General features: G+C 37.5%; 1 protein-coding gene across 2 annotated transcripts in view; it reads right to left on the bottom strand.

The window, feature by feature from the left end:
• STAU2 (staufen double-stranded RNA binding protein 2) overlaps nt 1-27,469 on the bottom strand; it is a 170,581-nt gene that overhangs the window by 33,464 nt on the left and 109,648 nt on the right. The window lies entirely within an intron of this gene.

Below are 27,469 nucleotides of genomic sequence, written 5' to 3'. Positions count from 1 at the left end.
ATTCCTCTAATCGAAGATTTGGGACTAAACCACTGCCATTATAAATAGGATGAAACTGTGACTTCTCTGTTGTGGAATCCAGCCCTTCAAAGTTCAGGCAGTAATTCCAGGTTGTTTTCTTATCCAGTATTGCTTATTCACCTGTTACCAGCCCCACAATGTTTTCATTCAACAGAGAAAAATTTGCTTGATTCCTACCTCTCAACAAACAGAAATTAACTAGCTTGCTTGCAACCATGCATGAAGACATTAGATCCAGCTGCTGTATATCTACAGCAGGCCTCAAGTTAAGATTAAAGCAGCGTATGGTGCCAAGTAAATTGACCTAACCAGCAGTTTTCTCTGGAAAGAATACTGAACAGAACTGTAATATACCTCCTCCAATTTTCTTGCGTCAGCACTAAAGATAACATTAGGTATTTGCTTCACATCATTTACAAGGAAAAAAACCTTGCATGGGAAAATGTAGCAAGGAGCTGAAGTGGTATGAGAAAAGGCCGGTGAAATGCAGGTTTGCGGAAAGGAATCTGGGACAGAAAAAATGAAGGGCATTAAACCCTTTCCTTTGGCATTTGCTTTCTCCAGGCTATACCACACAGTAATGCTTATGCTTGAAGAGAATAGCCTGCACAGAGCAGTTCGGGACAGGCTCCTGCTTCAGTTGCACGACCTTACCTCAGGAGAGAGCTTGCATGGGGTGCAGATTTAGTGGCACTTCCCCTGTGCAAGCACAGCAGTGGCAGCAGAAAGCCCCCATGTTCCACCGATGTCCTCAGCCACCACCCTGAGGCTGAGTCCCCACGCTGTCCCCGCTCTGGCACCGGGCACAGCACTGCCAGCAGACATCCCTAACTACAGCAGTGCAGGTCTCTAGCACTAACACCTGCCTACCCAGACTGAAACTTGCAGCTTCCTTCACTGAGGCCTCCTACAGACATCACATGTGAACAGCTGTCAATCACACATGCCCTGGGCCAGATGTATGCAGGTGACCTGCAAGTGAAATTTTTTCTCCTACTAATCCTTAGTAGGCATCAAGGGCTCTCTCTAACAACATAAGATGTCAAACAAAAATGGTACTAATTTCTTGCTATGAGGCAAAAGTTAAATTTTGCTTCCTAATAATTATTTATATTAAAGAAAACTGAATCGGTGACCCGTCTTTTGCCTTTAGCCTTCTCTGAGTCCTCTGTTTCTCAGGACAGCAATAGCCATGGGAATCCCGGCTCTCTAGGATCTGGCAGCTCCACAGCCCATAAAATGTGCTGTCTCACTTTGCCTGTGGTTATGCTCTAGTGAACAAAGAGTAGCAAGAAAGCTGAGCATTGAACAGCCAAGGGAACCAGGGAGCAAAGGACACTCCATCTCTCAGCTTATGAGGGGTGATAACGGGACAGGCAAAATCTGTCTGCTAAATATGGTTTGGAGATGGCATCATCAGTGGGCACTTCTTAATCAGTACTGAAGGCAGAAACCCAAACCAAAACATGAGCTCAGAAGTGTGTTAACATTTAGATATTCATAGCCCAGCTGATAAGTCATGTACTTGCTCCCTCTGACAATAAAATTATAAGGATACTTGGGATTACATATGAGAGAGAAATCTTAATGAATTCAATATGGCACCTTCATGTTGCTTATTTTATACGACTACTCAAATACATATATTGTAAAAACATAAATGTAATCCTTCTGTGGGGAGGCAAAACTATGGCTATTTGCCCTCTGTTGAAAAAACAGCTTATGTGGCAATTTTTAGCCAGATTTGGTTTAAAAATGAACTATGCACATAGAAAAAATACATCTTTTTCTAAAGAGAGACTTTCAAAGAGCCTTATGAAAATTAGCTATGCATTGGAGCCAAATATTTCACAAAAAGAACTTGGAAACAAAGTACTGGTATTTTTTCTTGGATTACTCTCAAACAGAGGCTTCTGACTATAATAGTACGCAGCACTTGCATGATATGGACAATTGCCTTGGGACTGAGAAATCAATTCTGCAAAGCACTAAAAATGTTGGAAGATCAGCACTTTGTGGGATACCACCGGTATTCTTTCTGGGACCAGTTAGTTGCTGAGACACCCAAACTGACTTAGTGCTACTGATGAATTTCAAATGTTAAACATGATCTGCAGATCTGAGTACTGCTTTAGTAAATGATTGTTCCTTCAAGCATCTACAGATAAATCCTTTTAAGTCCCTCCTATAACAGACGAGTGTTTGTAAGTATGTAAAATTTTTTCAAGACAAGCCGTGGATTAACTTCGTAGGTCAAGGTATATGTTCCATGCAAAAGTGCATTTTACTGGAGACAGTTAAATCTATTGTTTGGGAATGGCTTAATTAATTTTATAGAGAAAATACTTATGAAAAAAATAACTAGGTAGACATTTGTGGCTTAAGAAGATCTAACGCTGAAGAAAGGATCTATTTCATAAGGCACGTATAGACAATAGTCATTTTACAATGTCTTAGATTGTTTCATTATTCAGAACAATGTAATCACCAGTTTTTCCTATTCATCCGAAATACTTCTGAAACAAGTTAATACTTACAGATTAAAGTGGTGTTCCAGATGAGTAACTAGAGTCCAAAAACTTTATAGTGAAGATTTAGAAAAGGATTACTACGCATAGCTGTGTCAATGCTGGTTGACTTTCAAATACCTGTCCATGGCCTGATCTTTCAGAAAACATTTGCTCAGTTCTGAAAAACAGTTTCTCTGATGACTTTTTTTTTAAACTGAAGCATCTACAATCAGAAGGCACTTGAAAATCTGTTCTCTCTTGTTACTAATGCTTTTTGATAACTACACTTTTCACACTTCTAACTACCAATAGTGAAACAGCGAAGCGAGAGTTTCTAGAAGTGAATCTTGTCAGCAAATAAATCATTGGTATGCCACTTAAATAGCTTCATTCTTGGCATGCTAAATTTTCATGCTCTGATAAGATTTTGGTATGATCCTTTAATTATTCTTGTAAAGAACACAAATAATTAAATCATGACACACTCAGTTTTCTTGGTATTGTTCCCAATCAAAGGCAATATGACTATATGCAAAACATCACTATTGCTATTACAATGTAAGTAAGGCAGTAAAACACTAATAAAGAGATAAAAAGTAAATCACTACAGTGTATTATTAACTCTGCAAGAAGTAAGTGGTCAGCTTTGTCATTCCCTGAAAATAGGGAATAATAAAAGCTGCTTTAAAATGCCTATGTAAAGGCTAATGTAGTAAGCGTCTTTCCTCACAGAGTTTCTCAAACTCTCTTCTACAGCACAATTGGCTTTGTGTGTGTTTGGGGATAAGGGGTCTAAAAGCTTTGTGAATTATTCAAGAAATTATAGAAGTATTACTGAGGACGTGTCCCAGAACACTTTGTCCCTGGCTCAGAGCCTCCGCTCAGCAGCACAGACTAAAGGAAAGCATAGTCTGAGGCCCTATAGTTGGTGCCTACTGATTATCTTCTTTTCACAGATCTCCAGCACCTGCTCACTTTCTTCCTGTAAATGACAGCGTAGGTGCAGAGGAGCGGTCTTCTTCACATCCATCTCTTTTGCCAAGATCTCTCTTTCCATTCTCATCTCTCTGGACATATGGATTAGGCAGAAAGGGCAAACACTCCAGGCCACAGACTGTTTTGTTCCTGTCCATAAGTGGGATGCACACATGGAAAATTCTAGGTTATAAGTGGAAGTCACCACCTACCTGTTGCTCTGATACTGTTGGATAAATTCTGAACAGTGACTATTGGACAGAAACAGATACAAATGCTTAGTGTGACCTTGGAGCCAGCTCTGGGCAGCTCCTTTTTCAGCTACAAACTTATCTGAATTAAGTGTCTGAGATAACTAACTCTATCTGCTGCTATTCCATCTACAGCTGTAGCCTGTGGAAAGGAACTGAGAACTGAGGCCAATATACAAGTATAGCCTATTTCACAGAGCTTCAAGCACTTAATAAGACATAGTCCCTGAAACTGTAAAACCGAAGACTGGAAAACATGGAGGCATTAGCTATAAGACTGCCTACTCAGCCTAAGTATGGCCCTTTATGTCTGTGGTGTATGGCACAATTTTTAAATATATGCTTATTTCATTCCTGTCTAATGCCACTCACAAGAAGGGCATATTCACAAGAGTAGCTCTTTCCAAACTTGTCCCATCACCAACCCAGAGTTTCATGATAAAGAAATTGTAAGGATGCCCTGGAAAGCAGCAGAGCTCACTAACCAGAGCACTGTACAGTGTTTATACTTCCGGGTTTTCCACTGGCATGGCAGATGACTTTTAGCAAGATGCTGAGCATCCTCATCCCTCATTTCCCTATCTGTAACATAAACAGAATCATATCAGCTCTCTTGGTAAAGTATTTGAGAGATATACCAGTAAAAAGGGATATGCAGTAAGCGAGTCTCTCTTGAGAGACAGGAATTACACACCTCATACAACCCTCCCCTGTCAGTGGAAAGACTGAAAAAAACTCCACACCTTTCAGTTTAAACAAATCTAAACATTCCTAATCCTTGGATCACACCTGGAACTATTTATTACCAAGATCTGATCCTGTGATGGGATTAGTTCAACCTCAGTGTTACAGTAACTCCACTGTGGTTTCACTCTTGTAACAGGGAATAAAAATACATACTTATGGAGTTATGTTTCATATTAGATGGTGAGTATATTTGTATGAGCCCTCATTTTCCCACTCAGCTTCAGAGGATCCCATTACCGAGTTTTGTATGGTTATTTTCTACTTCTGCATTGGGTCAAGCTTTCCCCAGGGTACACTTCTAATTCATGGTCTTCTACATTATTATTACCCTTTTGACCTAAATGATTAGCCAGAGTTTGAGGCCCTGAGGGCTCTTTCTATTAGGAGGAGAAAATTATGAAGTCAAGCATCTTTTAGGCATATCTACTTAAAAAACCACCTCCAAAGTCACTTTCCCCCAACTTCACTCCTGTTTCCTTGAATGCAGGAGATAAATACACAACAACAAAAAAATCTCTGCCATGCCTTCTTGAAGCCTTTTCAGCCATCACTCAGACCTTTATGGGACTGTCATAGTGTTAATCTAATTCTTTTATTCTTAATTTCACTTTCTTTTCCTCATCTGAGTCTTTTGCTGTGTTTTTTCTCCTGCTTTATCTGTTTTTTTTTTTTTACTTTTGTTTTTGTCCTTCTCTTCCAGATATACCCAATTTCCATAGAGATAAATTTAATATCCAGTCATGCCCTTCTTCCACCTAGTTCAAATGCCTGAGTGTCCCCACATACGCTTTTGTTTTGGGAGGTGAAATGTGCCTGAGACTAGGGTGGAGACTGCTATTGTTTGAACTGCTGCTAGCATGAATTGAGCTGTTCCTTAAATGAAGGATGTAACATTCACCAAGTTCCATGGTATTTCACCCAAAGATGCATGCCACACGTTCACATTTTCGGAATGCTCTGGAGACCCTTCTGGTTTGCCTACATACCCTACTCGGCTGCCTCCAGAGTCTGCAGCCAAACCAACACTTCTGCTGGTTGTGCCAATGGTGTGAGCAAAGGCAGCAGTCCTGTCCTCGCCCAGCCTTGTCTCCCCCACTGCTTGCAGGATAAACAGCTGCAATAGCTCAACAGAAAGTGTGCTAGAGGGTCAGGAATGAGAAGCCAGGAATAGGGGAAAGGCAGGACAGCACTTTTGGCATTGGTGTCAGCACACCTAGCTTGAAGTATTCATCAAACTAGCCTCATCCATTGAAATCTCCCTGAGCTTTGTGCAAGCAGAAATGCTTGTATAGTATGATAGACACCAGTAGCTGCCAGTTCTAATCTGAGAGTTTGGATAGGAATGGTAGAGAAAAGCTATGATTTTTAAAATTATTGCAGTTACAGTAGACTAGCATAAAGGGTCTCAACGCTTTCAACCTGCCATATTTAAATATCTATCCAAATGAATTAGAGAATGTATTATAACAGGAAACATGCTCATAATGAATTCTACCTTGATCCTGCACTGACACAAGGGGATTTTGGTATTTTCTAGCCTTAGCAGCTAGAACCCTTAAAAATTTTAAGAATGTAGGAACCTCCAAAAGACCACTGTGAAAGAGAAGTACAATTTACAGAGAGCTGCCCAGCCATGTGTGGCAAGCACCCTCATGCCCATATCTCCATCTCCTAGCCCATCTGATCTCAGTGCTTTCCTCACAACAGGAGTTCAACTATTATCTTCAAAGGGGAAAACTCTGTGTGAGTAAGCTGTAAAAATAGCTAGAGAAGCACATTAGAGAATGCCCTGCTATTATTTCCTCTTGCAGATGCACATTTTCAAATAAATCTCCAGCATCAATTCTTGAGGTAATACATGCAGCATTCTCTAAACTACTTAAGCAGTTGTGCTATACCTATAACCTCAATCTATAACACAAATATTAAAGTGGAAAAAGGGTGCATAAAATCTATATTACCACATTAATCTCAAAAGGACATTTGGCTAATAGAAAATTCAGCATCATCTTCATTGATGGTTCAGGGAAATAAAGTTGTAATAAATTGCTGCAAGGCAAAGTACTAATGATTGAATGAGGCTATGCAATTACGATGTAACTTTTTAAATCACCTTTGAGGTTAAATGTAGAAGAATTATGAGTAAAAGGGCAATTAAATGCCAGACTTTTCAATCTAAGGTCTCCTCATCAAAGATTCAGTTACCTAAATTGTTTTTCACTATTTCAGAGGAAGAGCTGGGTGTAACAATATTTCATCCCTCACAAGAGGAAGTAAAGAATACTCTTTCAAACAAAAGCATTACCAGGCTATCAAAATCTTTACAAAGAAAAATAAACTAATCAAGATTAATCTACTAGGGCTCTCAAGTTCCCAGATTCCTAGGTTATAAAAGGGAAAAAAAGTGTAAAATGTAGCCATTATCATTTTCATATCACAACTTCGAGTAATACATAGCTTAATGAAACATGAGTTGCATGAGCAGTGTACTTGGTATTTCTATAATCTGCAACTTTTTATATAATTTTACATGCTGTGTTTAAAAATACTTTCTTTCTGAAATCTTTTAAGAATTATTTTTGTGGAGAAAGACGGATTCACTTATGCTCTGATCCTGCAGATCCTTACGTATCTGACTTCAGTATATATAACGCCTCTGTTGAGTAAAGATATTCAAATTTAAGTGTATTCAAGATTGTGAAGCCAATTTAAGATTTCTTCAAGGGACACAAGAAAAATCTGATATTTACTGACTGAAGAATCAAATTAGCTGCAAACTACAGTTGTCCATGAAAATTATAAAAATATGCTTTGCATAGTATTTAAAATAGTAACCTTTTTGCAACATTTCCTTAGTCTTTTCAAGTGGCAATGTGGTAGTACATTGGTATAAATCAATATCAGAATTTTGTATTGTCATATCACATTCCAGCCAAGGTTTCCAAGGCATATTAAGATGCATCAATTTAATAACCCGACTTATTTTGTGAGGTTTTATGTCTTTATTTCTAGCAGATAAAAATGGGGAAGAAGGAATATAAGAAAAGGGGTTTCTCACCAAAGATCAGGAATATTTCTATTACGGCACTGTAAGATGTAGACTACTATATTTGCATCATATAAACAAATAAAGACCACATGCAATTTTCACTTGGGCAGAATGAAAAAGGAAGAAAAGAAAGAAAAGAAAGAAGCACATTTGACAGATGCTAGTCACATCACTTACTGCATGTCTGGAAAGCCCTTAGAAGGCGTATCTGTTCCAAAATAACTAAATAAATTCAAAATTCACACCAGTTTGTTGCAAGAGCTCACAGTTTTTATTTTAAACTAGGAACGTGCTATTTTGCTCTAACTTAAAATAGGCATGCACAAGCTTCCTTTAAAAAAATAACACACTGAAAAATGTTCCCTTAAGATACACAAGACAAAACTGATTCTCTTACTGATTGAAGTTAAACCAAAGTATCTAACTAAAAATTTACTTTCAGAGTGGATAAAAGAAGAGTTCAGGCAGATGGAAGAAAAAGAAGTATATTGAAATGTGGTGCTTTTTACCTTGTGCAAAATGTACATCTTTATCTTCTCTTCATTTACACCATTAACCCTGTAGCAACTGTTGCATCTGTACTGTACAAGTTTCATTCTTCATTGGTTTAAACAAGTAATGTTATTTACTGCTGCCATTCGTATCAGAGTAAAAAAACAGTTCTCTGATTTTCAAAAAACTTACAAGGCTCCTCACAGAGCTGTTTACAATGGCCTTTCCAGCTTAACATTTCTGGGGTACGTAGGCAGCTTTCCTGACACATGGGAAAGAGTGCAAATTACTTGAGTATTCAGCATCATAAAACACAGCGACCGATATAAAAGCCGAAAATGTGCATACCAGCTTTTTATTGTGCGTTTACAGCCCAATTCAAGTTTATGAATAAAGTTTCATTAAAAGTTGAATTATTGCATATTGGGTACACTGGCATTACATTAACACTAAACTAAAAACCAGAATCAACTGCATTTCTATTTGCTGTACGCAACAGAGCTTCTCTATATACATCTGTAATTTTTAAAAATTCCTCCTGCTTCTACAACAACCTTCTGCTAATTTTCTTCAATTTTCTGCTCCACTAACTTAAAAGTCATTTCCTTAAGAAAACAGATGACAGACAACGTGAGTGACTGATTATATTGTGCCATCACTTTGTTTTTTCTCTGAGGCCTTGGTTTAAGAGGATGGATGTTAGTGTAAATGACAGAAAGGGGAGCTTCGCATAGGATTTCACTTCTGTTCAAAGACAAGCTAATGCAACCTCGCTGAGGTGCAATCAACTTGACAAATGGATGCTGTGCAGCCCTGTGCCTCCCACTGAAACCCGAGAGTCTGATTTACACAATATTCCCCCTGTAAACGGAGGGAAGCCCAAATTCCAATCAGACTTAACGCTGCTCGGCTGTATAATGGGTTGATCTGATAATTCCTCCCATATAATGAAATCTGATAATAGTGGGAAAAAAACACATCAGAGAGAATGGAATACATTAATGAACTTGTAAAAATACACTTAAGTCTTAACAGATTTAATAAACAGAGGAGGGACAGCTCAAACCGGGAGTCTTCATATGTGGTCAGCAGTTCTCGGGTTTAACAATGAAGCTGACTGAAAATACAGAGTTTCTATTTACAATTGACTACATTCACCACACCTTTTTTCAGATGGCCAGGAAAAGAAAAAAAAGCATTTAAATATCAAAGTAAGCTTTGTAATATGTTTACATGTCTTGCCTTGTTCTGTTTCCCCTTCAAACTAAACTAAATTCTATGATACAAGCTGTTTTCTCAGGGAAATGTGAGTCAGATAGAAATGTTTTCCTATGCAAGAAACAGCGTTCCATTTACTAACTGGAAAAAATAGGAAACATTTTCTTTTAGACTTTTAAGATCTTTTTGGAATTGAAACCAAAGACAATTCCATTTCAAAATGCTTTTCACACAAGTTCAACAGCTGGCACAAAAATTAACTGAATATTTACACTGGAAAAATGTCACAGAAATGTCTATTAAAATCAGTATTTTTTGTGTATCATAATAAACTACTCCGATTGCCATTGTTCTCTACAAATAAACATTTTGCCTTAGCGGCTACAATTGCAACCAGAAGCTGCTCTCACACATATATGAGTTGAGTAGTGCAGGATTTTTAGGGTTTTATTTATTTTGCTGTTGTCACAAATAAAAGAAAAAAAGAAAAAAACTTATGCAAACATTTCATGCTGAAGTGAATGGATTTCAACAGCTGCTGATTTGGTGACATCGAGAACCCCAGTGGAGATGTCCTGCTGAATTAACGTCTTGGAAATGTTAAAAAGAAACTTCAAACAACCCTTGTTTAGCAGGCGGTCGAGGCTCGCTCTCGGTGGGGATCATGTGAAGACTAGCAGAGCAGTCACTCAGTCATGAATCAGACTTGTCAATAGTTGCCTATTTTCTCAACAGGTGTCTCAATCGCACGCCATAATCCTTCCCCCCATAGGCTTCTGTTTAACAGAAACTGCTATCGCACAGGACACTGGTATTGCTTATATGAGACATATATCGATTTCTTAATAACCAACTCCCTCCTACAGTCCCTACTGAACTCCATGCTTGGTAAAACATGTCTCTCTCACCTATGTGAGCTAGGAGGGAAAGTATGAGAACTGTAACACGGGAGTGAGGAAGCATATAATCCTTTGTTATTGCTACAGATAAGCACAGCAAACACCAAATGATTGTCTGCTGTTTTGTCAGGTAATTATGAAATGCTATTATATTGAGGTACCCTGTGTGAATCACTAGGCAGTAATCACTTGATACTCACACAGAAAAAGGCATCACTGACATAAAAGATCTTACTGCAAATAAAAATGTAAGGAAATGTTTCACATTAACGAAATAAAAAAAAAAAAAAAGTTTAAATTGAAAACCCAGGAAGCCATCTTAAAAAATATTTTTTTATAACTATTTCAATCATGAGTATTTACAGCATTTTTTGTAATTAAATTAATTTTGCTAAGTTTTGAAATCTTCATTTCTTTCTATGACTCATACATACATGTAACTACAAAAGTTAATTAAGTCCTGTGGATCACAGCTGTCAGAATCCTGCAGAAATACAAGTATTCACAGAAAATTTTAAACTGCATATAGTTTTTACCCTATTAAAAAGTGTTTATCTCTATGCTTACAGCTATGCTCTTTGAGCCACATCAGAATTAAGAAACACAACAAAAAGATTTAGAGACATTTCTCTCAGCTTTTCTGTCAAAAAGCAACAAACCAGGAAATATTCTCCAGCATTTATTAAGCTTGCACAGATGACATCATTTAAGATGGGAATTAGAACCAACTTTGTATCACCAAACTGCTCTGGGCTCCCGGTTGTTACCTTTTCTATGTACACAAAATACTGATGATCTGAAGTAATCTTTTGTATTTTCAGGCCGGTCTCTTCCTGTATCAGTGGAAGAAGTACGTTTGTAAAATAATGTGGGCAGGTTAGTAGCAACATGCTTCACTTTCATAGTAACAGCTCCTGTAGAAACTTCTGCATGACTCGCAAATTGAATGTAAAAGATTTACTAAAAAATGTATCAGCTTTATGCAATGTTTTGAGATCATAAACTCCCTCATATCAGACTTTATAGAAAAGTTCCCTAAGGAAGGTAAACTCTCCAAATATAGCATACAATTTAATAATTTCCAAATACCTTTGAAATTGATGTCAAATTAAGTTAGACAGTAAAGCTGGTGCAGTTTGATCATTCCAGCTGTATGTCAAAATTCTTCCACATTGTTGGATAACATGAAAGTGCAGCACCAGTTCCTGTCACCCTCAATTTAAAAACTTTTGATATACTACCTCTGAGCATGGAGTTGTTTAAATACTATCTCTAACATCAGTAAACTGCATGTACCACCTGCACTGTGACTTGAATTACTGAAACACAACACTACACAATTAAAGAGATCATCTCAGATTTCAGCAGAAAAAACATTGCACTGAAGAAATTTATATCAAAAGAAAATATTTTAAATATATTTCAAATGTGAATATAATTTGATTGTGTATCTGATGTATACACAGATTATTAATTTATACAGGATATACCATAGCGACAAGTTGTTTTAAGTATGTTGATAGATGCATATAGTCTGGGACAGATTGTAAAAATGCTATGCAACTGAGTGGTTTTACGTACAAGTAATCCCTATGAATTAATTTTAACTACTCACATAACTGCTTTGTAATTTGACATATAAATTTTCGTTTCTGTTCAGAATGAACATAAAATATATAGGTTACTTCCTATGTTGTGTAGAGGGCACGTCAGCATATTTTTCTTGCTCTGAGGTAATTAGTAAAAAATTTTGTTCCTACTCATAGCCTTAATTTTATTTTATTCAACACTGTGTAAGTATTTTGACATAAGACTGGATTAATCAATTGCTTTCAACAGGACTGCTCAGATGTACGCTGCTTTCTCTGCATTTGTAGACAGAAGACTTGCATTTTTTAAGATTAATTTTCTCTGCAATTTTTGACACTATGTAAGGATATTATGCGGAGAATATGCCAGATGATTATTTAGAGAACACAACTATATCCTCAGGAAATGCAACCTTTAATGACATTTACTTACAAAACTGGCTGGGCACTGATTAATTGATTCTGAACAGGAGCCCAGCCTCATACAGACCACATTAATCAAAAGCATCCTAATCATACCAGCATATTAACATTTTGAACTTTACTCCCAGTACGCAAGGAATGCAAGTCATGAAATAATGAAATCTAGGGCAAACTGAATCTTGTTTTCTATATGTAAAGATCTGCTTTCCACACAGATAATGCATTCTTGCTGCATTCTCTGTTTTCTCCCCAGCAAAAAGCAAGAACTGATAAAAAAGCGGCTATTTGGGAGCAAACTCCTAATGTTGGCATGTAATCATTTTAAAAATGGAATTTTGAACAGGTAATCTGCAACGATGCAAGTTCCATCTCATTCAGATGAAGCTCATTTATTCCAGAAAAAAGGACAAAATTAAAAAATGGAACAAACTACACTAGCAAAAGTAATGCAAAGGCTACAACAGCAAACCCTCAGACACATAGTCAGAATCGTATCAAGAAACGGGAAAGTTATTACCAGTAGAGACAGCATTGATATTCTAGAACTTGACCATGCTTAGCTCTAAGCTTCAGAGTTTAAAAGATACATTGACAGATTAGACGGTTCTGAAAAAGTTAGTAGAATAAGTTATGTAAAAATCTTTCCCATATTTCAAGACTAAAGAAGCTTAAGTTATTCTTCCTATGGGAAATGGTGTGGGTGAGCTAAGAGTGGACTTGGAGGACCTACAATGAGAGAGGTTTGCAGGAAGATGTCTCAAAAGGAACAAAGACAAAAACAAGATTTTGTAAAAGGTAGAGGAAGATCAGACAAGAATAAAGGCGCCGCACAACTTCTCTCAGACTACAGTAGGGTGAGAGTGATATTGAGCCTTTTCTTCTGCCAGACAAGGCACGTAATGCAAACTCTGAAACACTGTCTTTCACAGGTTTCTAGCACCAATACACTACATCCATGTACTTGCACTGTCCATTTCAAGACCTGAAAGGACTTTTCTGACTTCTTTGTATAATAGAAACCAAAGCATGTCACCTGTTTATACCACTCTTAGATGGCAATTTGGCTTGTCTGCCTTCAAATGCCTACTTGAAATGGAGAACATGATCAGGAACACAAAAGTACATAACATACAGCCTAAGGTCTTGTTCCATCTGATAACGACCATCCCTGTCAAAATTGCACTTGTGCTCAAACCATCAGTCAAATACCAGTCTTTGATACTCTGGGCTGCTGCTCTCTCAATTGTGAACTGATTTGTGATCTGGAACAAGGTTTCAGAAGGGAGGTCTAGGGGAGAAGTAAAGGGCATTTACCCAAAGGGAGACCTATGAGACACTGTGACTCTTCAAGATACAACCCTGCACACGTATCTGTTCTCAGGATAAGGGCTGTGAATTCCTGTGATTCCAGCAATGAGCCTTTACTTTTCTATATGTCCCTCTACCTCTTTTTCTAAAACCATGAACAAAATTTTCCCCTTCAGTCACTTCTGGCCAGCAGGAGGCAATGGGCATGCAAGTACCAATTACAATGACTTGTAAAAGAAATTAGAAGGAGCAAAAGGGAGTTCAAAATACAGATTTTGTACAAAATACAGATTTTCAGTACAAAAATTGTGATATGGCTGGAAACTGCAGCTTTTATGCAGTTTGGATGTTAAAAACCAACTGTAGGAATGTCAGTTCTTAGTATGACTGTGTTCAGAGATGCTATGATTTATGCTTATGCATTTAGACAAGATCCCAGCCAAAACAAAGATGGAATACTAAACCCAGGCAACATGCCTGTGTTTGGTATTTCACCTCAGATCAACTTCCATTCACATCAGTTGGACTTGCATTTCTGAATGTCTGTACATTTGTACAACAGGTAATCTAATGGGACAACTCATATGCAGACTTATATGAGCATGAAAATGTTTACAGGATCAGGACATTTGGTCAGAATTTCTTAATGAACTAGTGGTGTGGATACTCATCTGGTATCATTATGAATTGAATGGGTAAAGCTCCTGCAAAAGATAAAGCATGCATCTGTTTATAAAGCTGTGGGTACTATTTTTTTCTGAATACTGTAGTGTAAGATCACAAATCAGAAGTCCAGAATTAGAGGGTATTTTTGAAATGAAGCCTTTAGTTTTTCTCTCAAGGCTTTAATTTGTACTTCAGACTTTGGATCAAAGTCCATATTATTTTTGAAGCTTCATTATTAACCTTTAACTTTACTAAAAGTGTTCAGATATCATGAGTGCCACTATCCTGTTACACACAGCACTGTCCTTAATCTGTTGATGGAACACATCTTGCCTAAATATCTCAGTAAGTGATAACCTTTGAAACAACTTCTGGTGGGCCATTACATCAAACTATTTCATACCTTCTCATGCTTTCTTTCATTAAAGAAATATTTCAAGCAAATAAGAACATATTCTTTTTTTAAAATTTTACACTTTAAAATGCTACACTTTTTTATTTAATCAAAACAGTCTTCAGTATGTTTAATTACCTAGCTTTTTTGTCTGAAGTTTAAGGTTTATTGAAAATAACCAGTTTACTCGTTATCGCTTTTCTCACTGTTTAGTCATGATCAGAAACAAGATGTTCCTTAAGATATTTCATAATTCCACCAAATTCTATACTTCCTGTTTTTCCAACTGGTTTCAGTACTGTCCTCTTCATTCCACTGCTTATTTTGTCACATTTCCCAAGCCTTACTATAAGTAAGTGCTTGTTATATTGCCGTATGTTCTAGAGGCTATTTAGATATGAAGCACTCTTGGCTTGTTACCCAAAAAGACATATCTTGTACACAGAAAATAATCTGCTTCTGAAGTTAACACTTAGCTTGCTACTCTTCCTTTCAGCGTCATCCATTGATATAAAGTGTAACTGTGACAATTTTATTTGGTCATTGGCTTAATGTAGGTTATTTTAGGTTTTGACCGGTAAATAAAATCCTGCTGTTTACTCATGACTTGCCAACACTGTTAAAATAGGAAGATGCATGTCTAAACATAATAAAACACAGATTAGGCAGATGCAATATGACCTAGAAAGTGTATTAAAGCAGTTTATCTGCTTTAGAAGATAGACTCTAGCTGAAGAACTAAGACATATTACACTTAAAAGGAGTGTGTTGAAACTGTGGACATTCATTGCCACGCTGCTCAGCTGACTCTTCGAGAAGCTCCTTTGCTGCTAAAAAATTAATGAACTTCCCTCAACAGTGAAAGTTGTTTTCACAGAGCAGTCGTATTGAAGCTGACAGCTTTTGCTTTTATTTTTCACATTTCATTACACCTCTGTTAAAACATTTATTAAAGAGTAAAACTGGGAGTCCAAACTGCAAAGTTTCTTTAAAATACTAAATACTGTTCTTTACTGAATGTTGGTCTTGTATCACTTAACCCTCAGAAACACTTTAACCTGAAGACAGAAAGCCATCAGAAATAGGAAGGATGCAGACAAAATTTTTATTTTTCAGTACGCTATACATACTTTTTCTCTAATTAAAAGTTGCAGCAGAACAGTCTTTGAGAAAAGGGGATGAATTTCAACTCCATCTACATTTGTCTCAGTCGTTACCTTCTCTAGATGCAAAATGATTCATTTAAAAGTATAACTTTCCCTTTCAAATGAAAATATATATTGTCCTAAACATAATTTCCTTACACTCTACTAAACACAGACAGGGATGGCTAGAGGCTACAAATCTTTAGGTTCTCCACTGATGCATAAACTAAACAAAAAAGACAACCTTACTTGTTTCAGAAAGCTTTATTAGAATAGGAATCTTTGAAGACAAATACAAAAGATTCTAATATGTTTAGATTTTATAACGTAAACAACTAATTTAATGCATCACTAGCAATATACAATAGTTGACATCTTGCAACATGAATGCAAGTAAGAAACTGATGTAATCTGTGAGATATTTCAAAATAATTAATTTGAGAATAAAAAAAGAACTTTTATTGTGTAAACTCTCCCTGTTTGCCTTTTTTAAAAGGATCAGAAAACTGCAGCAGTTGAACCTTTGCTAAATGAAGGTAACAAGCAATTTTTTGAGCTGGCCTCTAAATTAAGAACATATAATTGCCTGAGAATGGGTATTTGATCAAAAGGGTTTTAAGCGTTATTTATCAGAAGAGTTCCAAAAGAACTCCACAATATCCAGTTTATGTAAATGAGGGCCAAAAAACTTGCAAATTTTTCTCAAAGCAGCTTGATATGTCTAAATTGTGTATTTGCCATCATGTCAGACTGCTTCTGTGCTAATATTTTTGTTCTGCAAGGGCAAATGAGGTTTTAAACATTTTTGGGTCAAGCCAACGTTTGATGCCTTCTTTTAATTTCCTTAACTCCTTCTCAAACCCGTATGTTCTTGCTTAACTATTTTGCAGCTTAGAAAATTATAGCAAACATTCCTTTCCAATTTTTTTCAATTCCTATTATTTTCCTCACAAGCACGAGCAGATATATGATGACAAAAAACGGTTCTACACACTGATCCTTGTTTATTTTTTATTTAATTTGAAAGAACGATCCTGTTTTTTGGCACACTCCAAAATCAAACCCTGGGTCCTGCAGTATTGTCAGCACTGATGAACTGAGGCACCCTGGGAAGCCCAAAGCACATGAACAAAGCTTCATGTATGCCCAGCTGTCCCCTAAATGACTGACAGTATATTATTGCACCACTTCGCATAAATGACAATGGGGTATTGAACCAAATACAACAACATAAAAATCTCCTCAATTCATAATTTCATTCAGCATGCTGTGCCAGAAAAAATTACCCCAATTATTCAAAACACTGTTAAAATATGAAATATTTAGGGAGTAGTCTGAAATTGGAATGACTTGCTGAACTGCTTAACATTTTGAAGTAATGGCTAAACAGGCTTTCTCCAGTCTCACAAACCAGATAAAATCTTCATGTGACTGGGATGAGCCTCGTAGGATGTATCAGTAAAAGGTGTGCTTTTTATGTAAATAGCTGAGGCATGACAAGTACAGGGACTGCTTGGGGCCCCACTGTTATCAGCATACAGAGAATTGAGTCTTTGGCGCTTGTCCTACTTCATCAAGTTGGCAATATAAGAGATTCAGCAACAGCAGCAGTATAAATGTTTGCCAAGATGTCCTTTATGAATCCATGCCATGTAACCAAGTTTTTAAAATCCTGAAGCAAATGTAAAGTTTTTTATAGACAGCTGAATGTTGAGGAAGGGAACCTCTTGCTATCCCTGCAGGTTATGCTTAGAAGAATTGCACAAGGGAAGACGACGACTCTCTCAACAAGTCCTACTACCTTAAATTGCCTTTGTAGCCTGACCTAGCAGTCCCTGCTTGGGGTCCATGTGGCAACTTCCAACCATGAGGAGCACATGGCTGGGAGGTTTGAACAATGCCGCCACCAGCTGGATACGTACCAGTGGCAGGGTTGAGGTTGGCAGTAGAGCAAGGTAAGCATATTCTTCTTCCTAAAAAAATATATATCCATTGGAAAAAACAGTTTTGTATTGGCTAAATCTGCTCCCAGACTTGGGACAGGTATTCTGCAATTTCAGCTGTAAATAACGTTAGAAACTTTGAAGATATCTGTAATAATTTGCTTAGTTTTGGCCATTTGTAGAGAAAACCAAAAGGCAAGATTCACTGGATTGTTGATACTGGACTGTGGAAATTAATATCTTAAGGCTCATTGATTCCCAGGAGGATCCAAATCCTTCTTTTCACCTTTCAGAATAGTACCCTAACTGCTGTCTTGTGGGGTACTACAAAATGAGAATTCCCCAAAATTCTTCTGCTCACACACCTCTACTGAGCACACTGCTTAGTGAGTCAAAGAAGATGACTGTTCTGTAGTTACCACTATGTGTTCCTGTGGCTACCCAGCTGTGCTGCTCTGTAGCACAAGGAGTGTTCCTACAGAGGATTCATGCTCCTGTGGAGACAGGCATAGAATAAAATTTACATCTTAGCATCTTGTGTGAGTGTGTGAACCTCTGAGTTTGCAGGTAAAATAATTCATCATCTTTCCCACCAGTTTTGTGAATCTCACTACAAATGCCCAAGTACAAAATGAATTATTTTTTTTGGCTAGAATATTTTTTCCTTTATTTTGGACCAATTTGATCTGTTTTTTTGAGGGGATGAAGGATGAGAGAGGAGATTTTGGACTGTAAAATCAATTATTTGTACAGCCGTAAGGATCTGTGGAAAACTAGTCTCTCAGTCTCTCTAATGATGGGAAAGAGACAGAATGAATATGAAGAAATACTTATACAATTTAAAGTTTAACTTACGAGTTCACTGTTTTGGTTTTGCTTGATACCTCCATTTTAGTGTTTATTATCTCAAGTCCTGGATCCTTCAGAGAGTAAATTACTTGGAAACACTCTTATATTTAGCATATGTGAAGGATCTTGCTGGAATGAAGCATGAATATTGGAACACAGATAGTGTGTAGGGGCCATGAAATGGAGGACACAAGTACATACAGAGTTTCTGGGGATGCAGGAACTCCTGTATCAAGCGAGGATATTGCACATTTGATGCTTTGAAAAGAAGGTCGGTTTGTGACTCCTTCCTGTCTTAAACAGTGGGATGTTCTGACTCAATGATCTGAGAAACTCAGTGTGACTACAAAAACCTGTATGTGAAATGAGTTTGGGAGACAAGAGAGGGATTCAGATGCTATGTTAAATGAGGTATAGGAAAGAATATAAACACCTTTTATGCTGGAGATGTCTGACACTTTCCATCAGGTCATCAATGGCAATCACGTAAAAAAGTGAAATAATTTTCTCAGGTAAACTATTAGTGATCAAGTTAGAGTAAGTCTTCAGCTCCTTCTTGATGGGCTATTTACAAAAACATCCAATGAAGAAAGCAGGATGTTGTTGCACTAAGGATGTCTAGAAACTAAGTTTAAACTTAGTGCTCCTAAACATAGCTCCACAACTTCCTCATGCTCAGCAGAGATCCAGACCTTTTATGTACTGATCCATGTTACAGGTAGCATAGCTAAGACAGTAACTCTAGAACTGAACTTTAAATTGGGCAGGAACTTGCCACACTCTGCACTGAGCATGCATGCATGAGTACTTTTTTGCTCCTCCCATTACTCGACAAAACTATTCCTTTGTTCCTCCGGTAACCCTACCTCTGCCCAGAATAGACACGAGTTTGCCTATAACAGACTGAGAGAAGTGCTTCAGCACTAAAAACATGGGCCAAACCACATACAGATGAGTAAGTTATGTAGACACAGCAGATGACAGGAGTTTGCTGTGGGAACATGGTGGTGGAAGACAGTCCAAGTTTACAGACATGAGTACTTAGACTAGCTCACCATCGAGGCTGGTGATGCTGTGTAGAGCTATCTCAGAAAGAGGAAGGAGAAGTTGTTTAAACTCTGAGCAGATAGTCAGAGGAAAATTGTACCAGTTTGGTGAAACGAAAGTGGTGAGGAGGAGTGTTTGGTTTTGTTATCCCACTGTATTTCACAGTACATAAGCTTGGCTGTTCCCCTGTAATTAATTATAAAACCTGATCTCCTTCATTTCCCTTTAAGTCTATTGTCAGAACATTTATTATGAGATCCTGGCTTCTTGAAATGAAGAGGTGTAGGATGTCAAATTCATTTTCTACTTGCACTATGTAGATCCAGGGGTTGTATGATGATTATGCTAGCAAAAAACTATGAATCTTCATTTGTACTAGGCAAATGCATAATCCCAGCCATGTGATATTATTTCAAGAGAAGTGGAAAAATTAGGTGGCAAACACAATTTTGGCAAAAGCACAGTTCTTCAGATGCAACATGTGCAAATCATTATTTTGTCTTGTAGAATGGTTAAGGAAATGCATTTTGAAATGGCAATTATGTAATTAGTGTGTTAAGCAACTTCATTGAATGACAAGTGATTAAACAAATATCAACTAACAGACATAGCACTACTTTGATTAGTGTGTGGAAAATGATACAGAGTAACTCTGGTAAGTACAGGGTGGGCAGCAAAGTTGAGGGTACGTTTTGCTAATACCTTTCTTAGTCTAAAATGGAGATGCCTACAAAACAGGCAACTGGGTTTTGACTGAGTGTTAGTTTTAACTCATAAGGTTTGAAAGGCTTTACCACTCCTAGAAATGAACATATCTATTAAAATGCAAATGCTATCTGTCTGGGGGTCAAGATGAAAAATCCAGATCCTTGTAAATCCCAAGCTCCTAGGGGGTCTCCTTCCACTTCATTTTTGCCTCCATCTCTGTCACCAACTTTTGTCTAGTAGGTGTATGTCTATCCATTTTTAACTGTTGAGTAGGAGAAGAACCTACCTCTGTTGTCTTCCCTCTGTTTTTTCCTGCCAGGGAAAAAGCTGTTAGATTTCTTGATACTGCAAGTGGGCTGAATCTCCTGCTGCAGTGTGACAAGGCAGAAAACTAACTGACACATTTAGCTTTTCCTGACTTCTCCAGTACCTTTCCCTTTTAAGCTTCTTCCCTTCCCTAACAGCCACAGCAGCAAGAAAATTCAAGATTTTTGCATTTCATCATTGGCCAACTGAGGCTACAGTAACAGCAAAACAAACCAAACCAGAAACAGATTGCAAACTAAGGATAGCGAACAGCTGGCCTGTGGTCTGTGGAAGGTTGACTCATTCCATGTTGTTAATGCCTTTCTTTTCACTTCCACATGCTACACTGCACTGAAAGTCTGCTAAGGTATTTTAATGCAAGCAACTGCTAAGGGTGCAGTTCCAAAACAGCTAAACCTCTCTAGGTCAGGGCTGCTATGATTCTGCTCTTCCTCCATCCTTCTGTGTTCATTCCTGTTCTCTTCTTTATGCCAGATCATGCTACTGCAACAGTGAACAGGTTTAAAGGTACAAAACAAGACAAACATTTCTGTAAGAAAATCAGTTTTCTGTACAGTTTATTTTTGCCTCAGCCTCTTCAAGTGACATTTTACAACATGGGTGATCTGATCTAATAGTTTGTTGTGTGGAGGCTCCCCCTCCTCTTCTCTTGGCTGGGCAGTCCTGATGTCTCCCATGTTTCGGTTCTAGTACTCACCTAAGCCCCAGTGGATCAGTTCAACTCACTTAGCTGGCTCAAAAATTGCGTTAGTTTCTGCTAGCTCAGTGGTTTAGGAAGCATCCAGGATTGAAGTCAATGGGAAGGAACAACCAACGTAGAGTCTCCCACCTTGAAGACATTCAAAAGTTGTCTGGACACAGGCCTGGGCAGCCTGTTCTTGGTGGCCCTGCTTGAGCAGGGGAGTTGGACCAGATGACCTTTGGAGGTCCCTTCCCACTTCAACCATTCTGTGGTTCTGTGAACCTCACCACTCTTGTTGAACCTCACTGATAATTGTCACCAGGCTATTTCACTTTTTTTTTTTTTTTTTCCAGCTGAGGAGGAAACAGTCCCCAAAACATACATGGTCTTTGTTTGTCATCATTTACATGCCAAGCATGTAAGATGCCCAGAGACTGCAACAGTAGCATTTCATACCCTGCTGACATTACTGTGTAAATAAACAGAGCACTGAAAAATTCTATTCTGCATCTTCAGCAAGAGACAGCCACATTGGGAAGCTACTCAGGAAGCCCTGAATGAGAGCTCTGAAAGGGTTTGCAGGGAGATAGCTGTGCTTTGGTTTACATTCTGTTCCCATTCGGCAGTTAATTAGCAACTCACTTTTTGAAAATGAAAGATTATACATCCTGAACAAATACCAATGTTTGATCTCAGGCTCATCAAGGTTTTCCTTCAGCAGCTGCCAGGGAAAAGCAAATGTTCTGTCACGTACATCCAGACTGAGATAATGCGAAACAGAAGATGAATACAGAGAGAATGTACCAATGCTTCCACACAGTTGTGGAGAGCACAGCAGACCAGGAAAAAGTACCAAATAGCAGACAACAACCTAGTGAGCCTAACTGAAACCTGATGGGATGACTCCTGACTGCAATGTCAACCTAAGAGATACAACTTTCCCAACACAACAGGAGAAGATTGAAGCATTGTGCTATATATCAAAAGCAGTTTATATTTCTCTGTCCCATGTGACCTGTCTCTTTTGGAGCACGAGGCACTCAGCTGTAGCCATGCCTGACCCACCCTGAAGGTTACGGAGTCATCAAGGAGAAGGCAGCAGTCAGCCAGACCACACCGGCAGAAGAAGGAGACCTAGTTGCATGAGATGTTTTCACAAGGTCAGGTAGGAGTCCTGAAAGGGCTGTGATGGAATCGACAAGTTTGGGGAAAACCGCTAGATAATTTTTACTGAGTCAAACTACAGTTATCTCTTTTATTGAAGATGTCACCACAAAGAAATGAGAACTGCATTTACCATAAATCAAGTAGAAATGAGCTGATAAGTGAAACGCATAACACCAACCAGAAAAAAGGAATAAATGTATTTTTTAAAGAAAATCCTAACATTTTCTCATTTTTTGGCTATGTCTAGGACACAAACACCCACTGTGAAGTAAATCTGAACCTCCAGAAAATACTAATTTTGCATTAGAACAAAATTATTTCTAAGCAGGAATTAATGTAGTGTCCAACAAAAAAATCTTTTTTTCTGATGTGGAAAGGTATCTTAACAAAAAACCCCAATCTCTTTCATCTTTTTTGGTTCCAGCATTGGACAAATTCCCACCCGCTGCATGCTCACTGACTACACCATTAAGTTTTTGGGGGGTTTGCTTTTCTTACAGTCAGTCGGTGACTCCGGCTGGCATAAATTCTCTAGATGCTGCATCCCAAGCATGCTCTACAAATAATTCTCAGAACATAACAAAGACATGTGGACCTTCATATGTATTATGTATTTGCTCTTACAAGGTATAGTTCTGAAACCTCAATGAAACTTCAGTGCTCCAAGCACCTTCCCTAGAGTGTCACCCACCTCCAAGGTCTTTTGTCCCTAGAGAACTACTTCCAACTTTGCTGTATTCCAGTGACATCAGGAGCTGCTCACCTCTGGGCATCACTACAATCTGTTAACCCTGCTCAGAAATGTGGGCCAACCATGATGGTTTGCTACATATCACATTTCAGTTTGCTTGTCACTGCTGCCTGTCAAGCTTTCCATCAGTGATTTCTGAAACTGCTGAGCATGTCATCTTTCAGTACAGCCCCTCCCTGTTGGAATTCTATCAAGTCTATCTCATCAGTAGCTCTTCCACTTCTACAATTTCTGTCCCTGCTTATTCTCTTTCCAGCTATTTTTATATTTTAAAATAAAAGTGGTAGTAGTGGTAGATTACATATAACATTACACAATTGTTATCTGTCCTAGAAAATATAAGTATTGTATTTTATGCATTTTAAAGTGTAGGAGAGTTCTAAAAACATGGTATAATACACAACACAAATATGATAGATGGGATTAAGAAAGCATGGACTAAAAATAAGCATAAAAGATTCATTATCATCACTTTAACAGCACATCTCATTGGGACTACTGGGTGAAGTAAACAGCAGAAGTCAGTAATAAACAAATAAAGAATATTGCCAGCTCCAGAAACCACACATATGTTAATACCTTCAAAATCACCAAAAAGTATTAAAGTGATGAGTCTGGTCTTTGATCTATCTACTGAAATTTGAGTGGAGAATTGGTCACCCCTCAAAGAACATCAAGTTACTGGGGGTCAAAAATTCAGTTGTACAGGCAGAGTAATCCATGGCAAGCACTCAAAAATCTCAAAATGGGTCCAATCTGTTCTTCCTCATCACCAGGACTGATTTCAAAATAATTTTATTAAAACATGAATGTTCATTTTTTCAATTTGCTTGCTGCTCAGCAAGCCTTAAGAATGCACCCAAGATGTTTTTCCCAAGGTTTTCTTCACAGCTGTGACAAGCACAGGGGTATGATACTCCTGAAGTAGAGCTCTAAAGTCACTTAGAGCTAAAGCATTCAGAAAAAGAGTAATTATTACACAGTTGCCGAAGATCCTAATATTGCAACTTTCCAAATATACATTCAAACGAGGAAGCTGAGTTCTACACTGGCTTGTTCAAGACACAGCAGAAAAATAAGTGTTACATCTTAGACTGAAACTATGTCACGGGCCATCTTGTATGACACAGGACATCAAATTTAACCTAGCTACCATTATAGGGAGTCCAATAATTTGTGCTGAGTGAAGTACATCTCTAACAACTTTATGGTATTGAATAGAATTCTTTAGGGAAAACAGAAATCTCTATTTCCTTCATTAGTTTGCTCTGATAGCATTAAATTTTCTACTTCATTACATTTCTACTAAAGAGGTAGGCATACCTTAATGCAAGACCCAACAAAACACGTGGCAGGTTAGACTGCAGTGGTACTTTAGGAATGTTTCCCTTTTTTACTGTTTGCTAAAAAAACCCTGAAAGACCCGCAATTGCTTCCACAATACTGCTTCATGTCCAAATGAGATATGCCCTGTCAATCAGACATTTCAAATACACACTAATTAGTGTACCAGTATGAAATGTTTATTTTAATCTGAAATTGCTCAAATGAAGTATGTGGGGAAAAATTTAAACTCCTTAAAATCACGAGCTAAACCAATCTAAAGAATGAAAACTCCCTACAGAGTATAGGAAAAGAGCAGGTGACTTGAAAAACTGCTGTGTCAAGTCTTGTCATATTTGAAAAAGCGAGATAATATACTTATGAAGGATTGTAACCACACTGGTATCTGCTGGGTAACAAATCTCCCACTGGATGTGAGTAGAGAGATATATTACAAAAGATAATTCCAATCTAAAAGGTAGGCTATAGTGCTGGAGATGCCACTAGGAACCTGTTGGGTTTTGTTGTGGTTTGTTGGTTTTTTTTTTTTTCATTTCTTTCTTTTTTTGATCAAGGTATTTGGTCAGATATGTTTCTTCTGTCACAATACAGTGACAAATTTGTTATACAGCTTTTTTTTATTAGACATAAACAGATTCCAACACTTTCCCAGAAATAAAGTATTCAGTCTCATTCAGACAGTTTTCCATTAAAAAACCCTAGAACTTATAAAATCTATATTTTAGAATGAACATGAGAAAAATTAGCTTCACAAACAGAGGAGTGGATAGATCCTGAAGTCAAACTGTGCCAGGGCTCATAGCTGACACAAACCAACATGTCTTCATTGAAATCACAGGCTTTCAGGTGACTAATCCATCCTAATTACCATACAATACAAAAGAGATGATTTAAAAGTAACAACATTAGCTAAAGAAGCGCTTCTAGAATTTAAGTTTTATAGCATATGGCTATCTTGCACTTATTTCATTTGAAACTTTCAAATGTGGATACTTCAGCTTAACAAATTCTGTCTCCTGTTTTTTATAAGAAGAATAACCATATCAGATAAACCTGCTGTGAGGGGAATTATAGAAAAACAAGCAAAATCATACCAATCACACAGAAACAAGAAAGAAAAGGGAATTATTTTTTTTTTAGTTGGTCCATTAAAAGGTCTAATTTTGTCATTAATTAATTCCGGTGCCTGACAAACACTCGATGTGCTTTCTGTTTGTTTACTAATGATTCATTTTTCTCTATTTATTCAGGTGATGGCAAATGCTTCGATCCAGTTCTGCCACCTCCCTTATCAAACACAACCAGTCAGTAGCACCCCTGTTCCTCAGAAAGTGGAATTCCTTTGATATTTAAGAAGGGAATGAGCAGAAAATTGTGAATCCTGTCCAGTATGTGGGTCTATTTTGTGACTCACTGGTTGCCACTTGGCTTTTAGATGATTATTTTCTTTTGCTCTCAGCTCAGATGAATTCTTTGCACAAGTGATGTGAGTTCAGTAATGCAACAACCACTCCATCATGCAATGACAAAACATTTTTCTTTGCTTTTTAAGAACCCTGTGGAAAATCACATAACTAAAACCAGTGATGAATGTTTTTTAAACTTCAAATGAAGAAAGATTAGGAAATTCTAGCTACGTAATAGCCCAAGCAAACTTAATTCTACCTATTTGTGCACATACTATGATACAATCTTTATCGATGTGATTTTATGGGGTTTTTTACCCTCCCAGGAAAATGTCCTGTCTAGAGCACTGAATGGGTGCACCTGGGATCAAACTAATGCTGCTCATAATCCAGAATTCCCTATTTTCTAGGTGCTTGACTTTGCAGGCTCAATAACACTTTTTCATTTAGATGTCTTAAATATATAATTATTCAGATGGCTTAAATGTGCTTTTTGCTTACAAAGTCTTTTTTCTGTTTACATATCATACTCAAGCCTAAATAAATGCTAAGACAAAGGCCAACCTGGCTGGTAGCCCAGAATGTAGTTGTTACCAAATTGACAGGGACCACCTTAAATTCATTGAAATGTCTAAATATTGTATTTGACTTATAACTAACTTTTAAAAGGCGGTCTTTACTGAAAGAAAAACGGAGTGACTTTACAACAGCATAAACAAGTTGCTGGATGAAATGAGAATTGTATGTTGAAGTATGGTCTGACTTACCACAGCTCTCCATTACTGTAAAACACCAAATACTTAAGGACAGGAAGTATCCTCATGTTACCATGTAAATAACTAATGGGCTTAGTTTATGTTAACAACTAACTTAGAAACTTCCAATAAAAAAAAAAAAAAACATCAATCAAAAATATGGCTATGAGTGTCTGAAACTTTTCCCCAAAAGTAACTAATTCTGATAATTCTTAAGGTGACTTTTCCTTTTTCCTTAGAGAATCTTACATAAGAGTCTGATAAAATGTATGATAAATGTGAACACAGTACAATTTAAAGAGGCCTGCAAAGGCAAACAAAAATGGTACTTTTTCCAATCTACTGAAGATTTGAAAAGCGCAAGGTTTGGTTTAAAGATTTCTTGCTTCATTTTTGCTTTTAAAGCTCTTAGAGTATCGAAGTCTTGTCTTGCTTTATACATAAGAGTGCTGGAGGACAAGAAGACTAGAATGGAAGTCCCCCTCAGTTCTCATTTGACGCAGCAGGGTGATGGGTGATTACCATTGAGATTTTTTCTTCTCCTGGATTTTTGCCAGAAGCTTGAATTAAACATTTTAAGAACAGCCAAACAAAATGGGAGTTTTACACAGTCTGATTAAAAATCCCTCTCCCCTCTCAAATGCCAGTTTCTTGTGACAGGTGATGGCTAGAGATGATGGCTTCATCTCTCTGCTTTTCCAGCTACCCATAATCTTCTAGTAAAAATAGGATAGACAAGACCTGATACATACATAAAATCAAACAAAACCTTTGCAGAAACCTTACATCTGACTAAAACCAAA

Source organism: Athene noctua, chromosome 2, assembly GCF_965140245.1.
Source record: "Athene noctua chromosome 2, bAthNoc1.hap1.1, whole genome shotgun sequence".
NCBI lineage: Eukaryota > Metazoa > Chordata > Aves > Strigiformes > Strigidae > Athene > Athene noctua.
Note: the sequence above shows the minus strand (reverse complement) of the source record. Positions and strands in the feature narration are given on the sequence as shown.